General features: G+C 44.2%; 1 protein-coding gene across 1 annotated transcript in view; it reads right to left on the bottom strand.

Moving 5' to 3' along the window:
* Positions 1–12500, bottom strand: part of slc24a1 (solute carrier family 24 member 1) — a 40310-nt gene that overhangs the window by 10242 nt on the left and 17568 nt on the right. The window lies entirely within an intron of this gene.

Here is a 12500-nt window from a genome sequence, read left to right as displayed (position 1 = left end):
GTGTATTTTGGGTCATTATCCTGTTAAAAAACAAGTGATAGTCCCACTAAGCCCAAACCAGATGGAATGGCATATTGCTGCAGAATGCTGTGGTAACCATGCTGGTTAAGTATGCCTTGAATTCTAAATAATTCACTGACAGTGTCACAAGCAAAGCCCCATCACACCTCCTCCTCCATGCTTCATGGTGGGAACCACATGTGGAGATCATCCGTTCACCTACTCTGCGTCTCACAAAGACAAGGCAGTTGGAACCAAAAATCTCAAATTTCGACTCATCAGGCCAAAGGACAGATTTCCACTTGTCTAATGTCCATTGCTTGTGATTCTTGGCCCAAGCAAGTCTCTTCTTATTATTGGTGTCCTTTAGTTGTGGTTTCTTTGCAGCAATTTGACCATGAAGGCCTGATTCACACAGTCTCCTCTGAACAGTTGATGTTGAGATGTGTCCATTACTTGAACTCTGCGAAGCATTTATTTGGCCTGCAATTTCTAAGGCTGGTAACTCTAATGAACTTATCCTCTGCAGCAGAGGTAACTCTGGGTCTTCCTTTCCTGTGGCGGTCCTCATGAGAGCCAGATTCATCATAGCGCTTGATGGTTTTTGCGACTGCCCTTGAAGAAACTTTAAAAGTTCTTGAAATGTTCCGTTTTGACTGACCTTCATGTCTTAAAGTAATGATGGACTGTCGTTTCTCTTTGCTTATTTGAGCTGTTCTTGCCATAATATGGACTTGGTCTTTTACCAAATAGGGCTATCTTCTGTATACCACCCCTACCTTGTCACAACACAACTGATTGGCTCAAACACATTAAGGGAAGAAATTCCACAAATTAACTTTTAAGAAGGCACACCTGTTAATTGAAATGCATTCCAAGTGACTACCTCATGACGCTGGTTGAGAGAATTCCAAGAGTGTGCAATGCTGTCATCAAGACAAAGGGTGGCTACTTTGAAGAATCTGAAATATAAAATATACTTTCATTTTTTAAACACTTTTTTGGTTACTACATGATTCCATATGTGTTATTTCATAGTTTTGATGTCTTCACTATTATTTTACAATGTAGAAAATAGTAAAAATAAAGAAAAACCCTTGAATGAGTAGGTGTGTCCGAACTTTGACTGGTACTGTATTTTTTTATTTTATATAAGGTGACCTAAAATTCTAAATTAAATAGCTAAAGGATCCTTGGTGTGATAGCTAAAGGATCCTTCCCTATGTTAGCTTGGCAGAACCATCCCCCCGGGCTTGTCCTTGGTGTGACCACCTTAAAACAATTCCCTATGTTAGCTTGGCAGAACCATCCCCCCCAGGCTTACATTCAAATCAAAATAAAATAAAATCAAATGTTATTCGTGACATGCGCTGAATACAACAGGTGTAGACCTTACAGTGAAATGATTACTTACAGGCTCTAACCAACAATGCTGTTTAAAAAAAATACCTAAAAAAAATAAGATTAAGAAATAAAAGTAACAAATAAATAAAGGGCAGCAGTGAAATAACAGTAGCGAGACTATATACAGGAGTTACCGGTACAGAGTCAATGTGGAGGGGCACCGGTTAGTCAAGGTAATATGTTCATGAAGGTATAGTTATTAAAGTGACTATGCATAGATAATAATAGAGAGTAGTAGCAGTGTAAAAGAGGGGGGTGGGCAATATAAATAGTCTGGGTAGCCATTTTAATAGGTGTTTAGGAGTCTTACATAGGAACCCAAACCAGCTGTGTGTGTGCGCCATCGTGCATACATTTATTTTGTCCCCCCCACCCCAAACGGTTAAAATATCAAAAGCAACTCTGAACCAATTATTTTCATTTGGGAACAGGTCAAAAAACATGAAACATTTATGGAAATTTAGCTACTTAGCTTGCACTTGCTAGCTAATTTGTCCTATTTAGCTAGCTTGCTGTTGCTAGCTAATTTGTCCTGTGATATAAACATTGAGTTGTTATTTTACCTGGAATGCACAAGGTCCTCTACTCCGCCAATTAATCCACACATAAAACGGCCAACCGAATCGTTTCTTGTAATCTCTTCCTTGTAGGCTTTTTTCTTCTTTTGACTTTATATTGCCATTGGCAACTTTCATAAATTAGGTGCATTACCGCCACCGACCTCGTTAGTCTTTCAATCACCCACGTGGGTATAACCAATGAGGAGATGGCACGTGGGTACCTGCTTCTATAAACCAATGAGGAGATGGGAGAGTCAGGACTTGCAGCGTGATCTATGTCACAAATAGAACTGATTTCTATTTTAGCCCTTGGCAACGCAGATGCTCGTTGGCGCTCGCGAGCAGTGTGGGTGCAATAATTGATTAGCATACATTTCTACATTTATTTTGCAACGCGAGCAGTGTAGTCAGCCTGTTATGGAGTCATTCTAGGGGGTTATCAATCTGTCTACTCTTCTTTTAATTCAGGGTAAATTAGCAATAATTGCCATTAGTAAGAGGGAACATGATGGTTATACTCTATTGTGTACAGGCCTGAACAAAGACAAAACCAGAGAGTTGGAATGGATTTTCACATATGAATTCATGGATGGCAACATAGCCTAGTGGTTAGAGCATTGGACTAGTAACTGAAAGGTTGCAAGTTCAAATCCCCAAGCTGACAAGGTACAAATCTGTCGTTCTGCTCCTGAACAAGAAGCAGGTGCCCACGTGCCATCTCCTCATTTGTTCTACCCTCCTCATTGGTTATACCCACGTGTTCTACCCTCCTCAATGGTTTTACCCACTGTTCCTAGGCCGTCATTGAAAATAAGAATTGGTTCTTAACTGACTTGCCTAGTTAAATAAAGGTATAAAATTAAAATGATTTCTTGGTCTAAGGCTCTCCTACAGCAGAATGCTTTTACCCAGAGGACAACACCTCCACCTGCTGCCAGGTAGCAGTAACCTCTCCTACAGCAGAATGCTTTTATCCAGACGACAACACCCCCACCTGCTGCCAGGTAGCAGTAACCTCTCCTACAGCAGAATGCTTTTATCCAGACGACAACACCTCCACCTGCTGCCAGGTAGCAGTAACCTCTCCTACAGCAGAATGCTTTTATCCAGAGGACAACACCCTCCACCTGCTGCCAGGTAGCAGTAACCTCTCCTACAGCAGAATGCTTTTATCCAGATGACAACACCTCCACCTGCTGCCAGGTAGCAGTAACCTCTCCTACAGCAGAATGCTTTTATCCAGACGACAACACCTCCACCTGCTGCCAGGTAGCAGTAACCTCTCCTACAGCAGAATGCTTTTATCCAGAGGACAACACCCCCACCTGCTGCCAGGTAGCAGTAACCTCTCCTACAGCAGAATGCTTTTATCCAGAAGACATAGCTCCACCTGCTGCCAGGTAGCAGTAACCTCTCCTACAGCAGAATGCTTTTATCCAGACGACAACACCTCCACCTGCTGCCAGGTAGCAGTAACCTCTCCTACAGCAGAATGCTTTTATCCAGAGGACAACACCCTCCACCTGCTGCCAGGTAGCAGTAACCTCTCCTACAGCAGAATGCTTTTATCCAGATGACAACACCTCCACCTGCTGCCAGGTAGCAGTAACCTCTCCTACAGCAGAATGCTTTTATCCAGACGACAACACCTCCACCTGCTGCCAGGTAGCAGTAACCTCTCCTACAGCAGAATGCTTTTATCCAGAGGACAACACCCCCACCTGCTGCCAGGTAGCAGTAACCTCTCCTACAGCAGAATGCTTTTATCCAGAAGACATAGCTCCACCTGCTGCCAGGTAGCAGTAACCTCTCCTACAGCAGAATGGTTTTATCCAGAGGACAACACCTCCACCCTCTGCCAGGTAGCAGTAACCTCTCCTACAGCAGAATGCTTTTATCCAGAGGACAACACCTCCACCTGCTGCCAGGTAACACACGTGACCGCCCTCCTGAAGCGTTTTATCCAGAGGACAACACCTCCACCTGCTGCCAGGTAACACACGTGACCGCCCTCCTGAAACGTTTTATCCAGTTGCACCACCTAGTGGAGACACTTCAGACTGAGGAGTGAGTTTTATAGATCTTCATCTGCTACACACTGAGTGAACAAAACCATTAGGAACAACTTCCTAATATTGAGTTGCCCCACCCCACCCTCCATTTTGCCCTCAAAACAGCCTCAATTGTGTCCAGTTGTCTGGATGTCCTTTGGGTGGTGGACCATTCTTGATACACACAGGAAACTGATGAGTGTGAAACACCCAGCAGCGTTGCAGTTCTTGAAACTCTCAAACTGTCAGTTAAATCTATTGTCTTGCCCATTCACCCTCTGAATGGCACACACACAATCCACGTCTCCATTGTCTCAAGGGTTAAAAGTCCTTTAACCTGTCTCCTCCCCTTATCTACTCTGATTGAAGAGGATTTATAACGGTTGACGTCAATAAGGGATCACATCTTTCACCTGGATTCACCTGGTCAGTCTACGTCATGGAAAGAGCAGCTGTTCTTAATGTTTTGTACTCTCAGTGTATACCCACCACCTCAGCATTACAGCTGGATCAGAAGAACTCCTCATTCCTTTGTGTCCATCTCACCTTTAGGTTTGTCTGTCTTTGCTGTCCCCAATGCAATACTGTTTAGAATGGTTGCCTTTTCTTTTTAAACTTCGCTGCAAACAAGACAAGCAGACTGTATTTCGGAGAATAACTCGCTAGTCTGCAGAAGGCAGTAAAATAACTTTGATGGATGGAATCTTGATGCAATTACTTGATCATTATCAACACATTACTGTACGTGACAGCCTGAAGACACATTACCGTACGTGACAGCCTGAAGACACATTACTGTACGTGACAGCCTGAAGACACATTACTGTACGTGACAGTCTGAAGACATTGCTGTACGTGACAGTCTGAAGACCCAATAGGCAATAGGCCTAAAAGATGACCATAGGAGTTGGCAAGACAGCACACACTGATCTGGGACCAGGTTAGCATGTCTGTCAATCAATCAATCAATCAATCAATCAATCAATCAATCAATCAATCAAATGTATTTATAAAGCCTTTTTTTACATCAGCAGATGTCACAAAGTGCTGTACAGAAACCCAGCCTAAACCCCCAAACAGCAAGCAATGTAGACTTGTTTACATGCTGCTGTGTGGTTTGTTGCTAACCTTACTTTGCTACCTGCCAACTTTATGGTTTTTACTTTTTAATTACCGTTTATATTATTATTTTTTCCCCTCACTCAACCTATTTCATTCATTTTTTTCACCCCAGACGCTTTATCTGGACATGGATCGTCAGGACCTCCACCAGCCGAAGCTAAGTAGTAACATTAATACGATGCCTTCTAATTGTAGTCGTTGTACTCGTAATATACAGGAGAACGATCGCCTTACGGCGAGGATAGCTGTGCTGCAAGCCCAGCTTCAGACGCAATCGTTAGGCGAGGGTGATTTCAGTGTAGGAAAGGTTGAAACAGCATCTGTGCCACCAGTAAGTACAGATAGTAATGTTAGTATAAATCCCCTCACACAGTCCCCGCAGCCGGACAATTTTCTCAAAACTTTCAACCGGTTCTCTCCATTAAGCAGCGAGTCGGAGTCAGAGGCCGAGCCTTCTCTGGTCTCTGCTCCTCCCGTTACGGGGTCTGAGACGCCGAGCCTTCTCTGGTCTCTGCTCCTCCCGTTACGGGGTCTGAGACGCCGAGCCTTCTCTGGTCTCTGCTCCTCCCGTTACGGGGTCTGAGACGCCAAAGCCTCCCACCATTAACTCTGACAACATGAAAATCCTAGTCATTGGCGACTCCATTATCCGCAGTATTAGACTTAAAACAAATCATCCAACAATCATACACTGTTTACCAGGGGGCAGGGCTACCGACGTTAAGGCTAATCTGAAGATGGTGCTGGCTAAAGCTAAAACTGGCGAGTGTAGAGAGTATAGAGATATTGTTATCCACGTCGGCACCAACGATGTTAGGATGAAACAGCCAGAGGTCACCAAGCTCAACATAGCTTAAGCGTGTAAATCAGCTAGAAAGATGTGTCGGCATCGATTAATTGTCTCTGGCCCCCTCCCAGTTAGGGGGAGTGATGAGCTCTACAGCAGAGAGTCTCTGGCCCCCTCCCAGTTAGGGGGAGTGATGAGCTCTACAGCAGAGAGTCTCTGGCCCCCTCCCAGTTAGGGGGAGTGATGAGCTCTACAGCAGAGAGTCTCTGGCCCCCTCCCAGTTAGGGGGAGTGATGAGCTATACAGCATAGTCTCACAACTCAATCGCTGGTTGAAAACTGTTTTCTGCCCCTCCCAAAAGATAGAATTTGTAGATAATTGGCCCTCTTTCTGGGACTCACCCACAAACAGGACCAAGCCTGGCCTGTTGAGGAGTGACGGACTCCATCCTAGCTGGAGGGGTGCTCTCATCTTATCTACGAACATAGACAGGGCTCTAACTCCTCTAGCTCCACAATGAGATAGGGTGCAGGCCAGGCAGCAGGCTGTTAGCCAGCCTGCCAGCTTAGTGGAGTCTGCCACTAGCACAGTCAGTGTAGTCAGCTTTGCTATCCCCATTGAGACCGTGTCTGTGCCTCGACCTAGGTTGGGCAAAACTAAACATGGCGGTGATTGCCTTAGCAATCTCACTGGAATAAAGACCTCCTCCATTCCTGCCATTATTGAAAGAGATTGTGATACCTCACATCTCAAAATAGGGCAACTTAATGTTAGATCCCTCACTTCCAAGGCAGTTATAGTCAATGAACTAATCACTGATCATTATCTTGATGTGATTGGCCTGACTGAAACATGGCTTAAGCCTGATGAATTTACATTTTTTTTACATTTTAGTCATTTAGCATACGCTCTTATCCACAGCGACTTACAGTAGTGAATGCATACATTTCATACAATTTCATACATTTTTTTTCTGTGCTGGCCCCCCGTGGGAAACAAACCCACAACCCTGGTGTTGCAAACACCATGCTCTACCAACTGAGCTACAGGGAAGGCTGTTTACTGTGTTAAATGAGGCCTCACCTCCTGGTTACACTAGTGACCATATCCCCCGCGCATCCCACAAAGGCGGAAGTGTTGCTAACATTTACGATAGCAAATTTAAATTTACAAAAAAAAAGATTTTCGTCTTTTGAGCTTTTAGTCATGAAATCTATGCAGCCTACTCAATCACTTTTTATAGCTACTGTTAACAGGCCTCCTGGGCCATATACAGCGTTCCTCACTGAGTTCCCTGAATTCCTATCGGACCTTGTAGTCATGGCAGATAATATTCAAATTTTTGGTGACTTTAATATTCACATGGAAAAGTCCACAGACCCACTCCAAAAGGCTTATGGAGCCATCATCGACTCAGTGGATTTTGTCCAACATGTCTCCGGACCTACTCACTGCCACAGTCATACTCTGGACCTAGTTTTGTCCCGTGGAATAAATGTTGTGGATCTAAATGTTTTTCCTCATAATCCTGGACTATCGGACCACCATTTTATTACGTTTGCAATCGCAACAAATAATCTGCTCAGACCCCAACCAAGGAGCATCAAAAGTCGTGCTATAAATTCTCGGACAACCCAAAGATTCCTAGATGCCCTTCCAGACTCCTCCAATTACCCAAGGACATCAGAGTACAAAAATCAGTTAACCACCTAACTAAGGAACTCAATTTAACCTTGCGCAATACCCTAGATGCAGTCGCACCCCTAAAAACAAAAAACATTTGTCATATGAAACTAGCTTCCTGTTATACAGAAAATACCCGAGCCATGAAGCAAGCTTTCAGAAAATTGGAACGTAAATGGTGCTCCACCAAACTGGAAGTCTTCCGACTAGCTTGGAAAGACAGTATCGAAGAGCCCTCACTGCTGCTCGATCATCCTATTTTTCCAACTTAATTGAGGAAAATAAGACCAATCCAAAATTGATTTTTGATACTGTCGCAAAGCTAACTAAAAAGTAGCATTCCCCAAGAGAGGATGGCTTTCACTTCAGTAGTGATAAATTCATGAACTTCTTTGAGGGAAATATCTAGATCATTAGAAAGCAAATTACGGACTCCTCTTTAAATCTGCGTATTCCTCCAAAGCTCAGTTGTCCTGAGTCTGCACAACTCTGCCAGGACCTAGGATCAAGGGAGACATTCAAGTGTTTTAGTACTATATCTCTTCACACAATGATGAAAATAATCATGGCCTCTAAACCTTCAAGCTGCATACTGGACCCTATTCCTACTAAACTACTGAAAGAGCTGCTTCCTGTGCTTGGCCCTCCTATGTTGAACATAATAAATGGCTCTCTATCCACCGGATGTGAACCAAACTCACTAAAAGTGGCAGTAATAAAGCCTCTCTTGAGAAAGCCAAACCTTGACCCAGAAATTATAAAAAACTATCGGCCTATATCGAATCTCCCAATCCTCTCAAAAAAATTGGATAAAGCTGTTGCATAGCAACTCACTGCCTTCCTGAAGACAAACAAGGTATACGAAACGCTTCAGTCTGGTTTTAGACCCCATTATAGTACTGAGACTGCACTCATGAAGGTGGCAAATTACCTTTTAATGGCGTCAGACCAAGGCTCTGCATCTGTCCTCACGTTGCTTTTGACACCATCGATCACCACCTTCTTTTGGAGAGATTGGAAACTCAAATTGGTCTACACAGACAAGTTCTTGCCTGGTTAGTTTAGTTGGAATAGGGTCCCTATCTGAGCTCTGGTTATCTACTGTACTCCTGCTGTATGGATAATCAAGGGATTGAGATGACATCAAATCAAATTATATTTGTCACATGCACCGAATACAACAGTGAAATGCTTACTTACAAGCCCTTAACCGACAATACAGTTTAGAAGAAAATTGAAAAATAACAAATAGTTAAAGTGCAAAAATAAAATAACAGTAACGAGGCTATATACAGGGGGTACTGGTTAGTCGAGGTAATTTAGAGAATATGTTCATCTAGGTAAAGTGATGCATAGATAATAAACAGAGAAGTGCAGCAGCATAAAAATGGGGATGGGGGAGTCAATGCAAATAGTCCGGGTAGCCATTTGATTAGCTTGGGGGTAGAAGCTGTTAAGAAGCCATTTGGATCTAGACTTGGCGCTCCTGTACCGATTGCCGTGCGGTAGCATAGAGAACAGTCTATGACTAGTGTGGCTGGAGTCCTTTTTTAGGGCCTTCCTCTGACACCGCTTGGAATAGAGGTCCGAAAGCGTGGCAGAAAACTTGGCCGCAGTGATGTACTGGACTGTATGCAATACCTTCTGTAGTGCCTTTCGGTCAGAGGCTGAGCAGTTGCCATACCAGGCAGTGATGCAACCAGTCAGGATACTCTCGATGGTGCAGCTGCAGAACCTTTTGAGGATCTGAGGACCCATGACAAATCTTTTCAGTCTCCTGAGGGGGAATAGGCATTGTCGTGCCCTCTTCATGACTGTATTGGTGTGTTTGGACCATGATAGTTTGTTGGTGATGTGGACACCAAGGAACTGGAAACTCTCAACCTACTCCACTGCAGCCCCGTCGATGAGAATGGGGGCATGCTCGGTCCTCCTTTTCCTGTAGTCCACGATCAGCTCATCTGTCTTGATCACGTTGAGGGAGAGGTTGTTATCCTGGCACCACAATGCCAGATCTCTCATCATTGTCACTGTTGTGTCATTGGCAAACTTAATGATGGTGTTGGACCTGTGATTGGCCATGCAGTCATGGGTGAATAGGCAGTACAGGAGGGGACTGAGCACGCAATCCCTGAGGGGCCCCCGTGTTGAGGATCAGCATGGCAGATGTGTTGTTACCTACCCTTACCAGCTGGGGGCGACCCGTCAGGAAGTCCAGGATCCAGTTGCAGAGGGAGGTGTTTAGTCCCATGGTCCTTAGCTTAGTGATGAGCTTTGAGGGCACTATGATGTTGAACACTTAGGTGTTCCTTTGGTCCAGGTGGGAGAGGGCAGTGTGGAGTGCGATTGAGTCATCTTTGGATCTGTTGGTGAGGTATGCAAATTGGAGTGGGCCTAGGGTTTCTGGGATAATGGTGTTGATGTGAGCCATGTCCAGCCATTCAAAGCACTTCATGGCTACAGAGGCGAGTGGTACGGTGGTCATTTAGGCAGGTTACCTTGGTGTTCTTGGGCACAAGGACTATGGTGGTCTGCTTGAAATATGTTGGTATTACAGACTTGGTCAGGGAGAGGTTAAAAATGTCAGTGAAGACACTTGTCAGTTGGTCACCTTATGCTCGGAGTACACATCCTGGTAATCTGTCTGGATCTGCTGCCTTGTGTATGGTGACCTGTTTAAAGGTCTTACTCACATCGGCTACAGAGAGCGTGATGACATATTCGTCCGGAACAGCTGGTGCTCTCATGCATGCCTCAGTGTTGCTTGCCTCTAAGTGAGCATAGAAGTCATTTAGCTCATCTGGTAGGCTCGTGTCACTGGGCAGCTCGTGGCTGTGCTTTCGTTTGTAGTCCGTAATTATTGGCAAGCCCTGCCATATCCGACGAGCGTCAGAGCCGGTGTAGTACTCTTCAATCTTAGTCCTGTATTGACACTTTGCCCGTTTGATGGTTTGTCGTAGGGCATAGCGGGATTTCTTATAAGCGTCCGGGTTAGAGTCCCACTCCATGAAAGCGGCAAGTCTACCCTTTAGCTCAGTGAGGATGTTGCCTGTAATCTATGGCTTCTGGTTGGGATATGTACGTACGGTCACTGTGGGGACAAAGTCATCGATGCACTTATTGATGATGCTAGTGACTGATGTGCTGTACTCCTCAATGCCATCGGAGGAATCCCAGAACATATTCCAGTCTGTGCTAGCAAAACAGTCCTGTAGTTTAGCATCTGCTTCATCTGACCACTTCCGTATTGAGGGAGTCACTGGTACTTCCTGCTTTAGTTTTTGCTTGTAAACAGGAATCAGGTGGATATAATTGTGGTCAGATTTGCCAAATGGAGGAGATTGAGAGCTTTGTACGCATCTCTGTGTGTGGAGTAAAGGTGGTCTAGAATGTTTTCCTCTGGTTGCACATATGACATGCTGGTAGAAATGAGGTCAAACTGATTTAATTTTGCCTGCATTAAAGTCCCCAGCCACTAGGAGCGCCGCTTCTGGATGAGCATTTTCTTGTTTACTTATGGCCTTATACAGCTGGTTGAGTGTAGTCTTAGTGCCAGCATTGGTTTGTGGTGGTAAATAGACATCTATTAAAAATATAGATGAAAACTTTCAGTAAAGGGTGTGGTCTACAGCTCATCATGAGATACTCTACCTCAGGCGAGCAAAACCTTGAGACTTCCTAAGTATTAGATTTCGTGCACCAGCTATTATTTAGAAATACACACAGACCGCCACCCTTTGTCTTACTGGTGCCAGCTGTATGTTCTCTCTTGCCGAGGACAGAAAACCCAGCCAGCTGTATGTTCTCTCTTACCGAGGACAGAAAACCCAGCCAGCTGTATGTTCTCTCTTACCGAGGACAGAAAACCCAGCCAGCTGTATGTTCTCTTACCGAGGACAGAAAACCCAGCCAGCTGTATGTTCTCTCTTACCGAGGACAGAAAACCCAGCCAGCTGTATGTTCTCTCTGTTACTGGATAGTGTTTCCTGTGTTACTGGATAATGTTGTGTTGTCTGTGTTACTGGATAGTGTTTCCTGTGTTACTGGATAGTGTTTCCTGTGTTACTGGATAGTGTTTTCTGTGTTACTGGATAGTGTTTTCTGTGTTACTGGATAGTGTTGTGTTGTCTGTGTTACTGGATAGTGTTGTGTTGTCTGTGTTACTGGATAGTGTTGTGTTGTCTGTGTTACTGGATAGTGTTGTGTTGTCCGTGTTACTGGATAGTGTTTCCTGTGTTACTGGATAGTGTTTCCTGTGTTACTGGATAGTGTTTCCTGTGTTACTGGATAGTGTTTCCTGTGTTACTGGATAGTGTTTCCTGTGTTACTGGATAGTGTTGTGTTTCCTGTGTTACTGGATAGTGTTTCCTGTGTTACTGGATATTGTTGTGTTTCCTGTGTTACTGGATATTGTTGTGTTTCCTGTGTTACTGGATAGTGTTTCCTGTGTTACTGGATAGTGTTTCCTGTGTTACTGGATAGTGTTTTGTTGTCTGTGTTACTGGATAGTGTTGTGTTGTCTGTGTTACTGGATATTGTTGTGTTTCCTGTGTTACTGGATAGTGTTTCCTGTGTTACTGGATAGTGTTTCCTGTGTTACTGGATAGTGTTTCCTGTGTTACTGGATAGTGTTTTGTTGTCTGTGTTACTGGATAGTGTTGTGTTGTCTGTGTTACTGGATAGTGTTGTGTTGTCTGTGTTACTGGATAGTGTTTTGTTGTCTGTGTTACTGGATAATGTTGTGTTATCTGTGTTACTGGATAATGTTGTGTTGTCTGTGTTACTGGATAGTGTTTCCTGTGTTACTGGATAGTGTTTCCTGTGTTACTGGATAGTGTTGTGTTGTCTGTTTCCTATGTCACTATTCTGATGTGGATCCTGATTGTCTGGGCT

The sequence above is a fragment of the Salmo trutta genome, chromosome 7 (assembly GCF_901001165.1).
Source record: "Salmo trutta chromosome 7, fSalTru1.1, whole genome shotgun sequence".
NCBI classification, from domain to species: Eukaryota; Metazoa; Chordata; class Actinopteri; order Salmoniformes; family Salmonidae; genus Salmo; species Salmo trutta.
The sequence above is the reverse complement of the archived record's forward strand: the minus strand, read 5'-3'. Positions and strand labels throughout refer to the sequence as shown.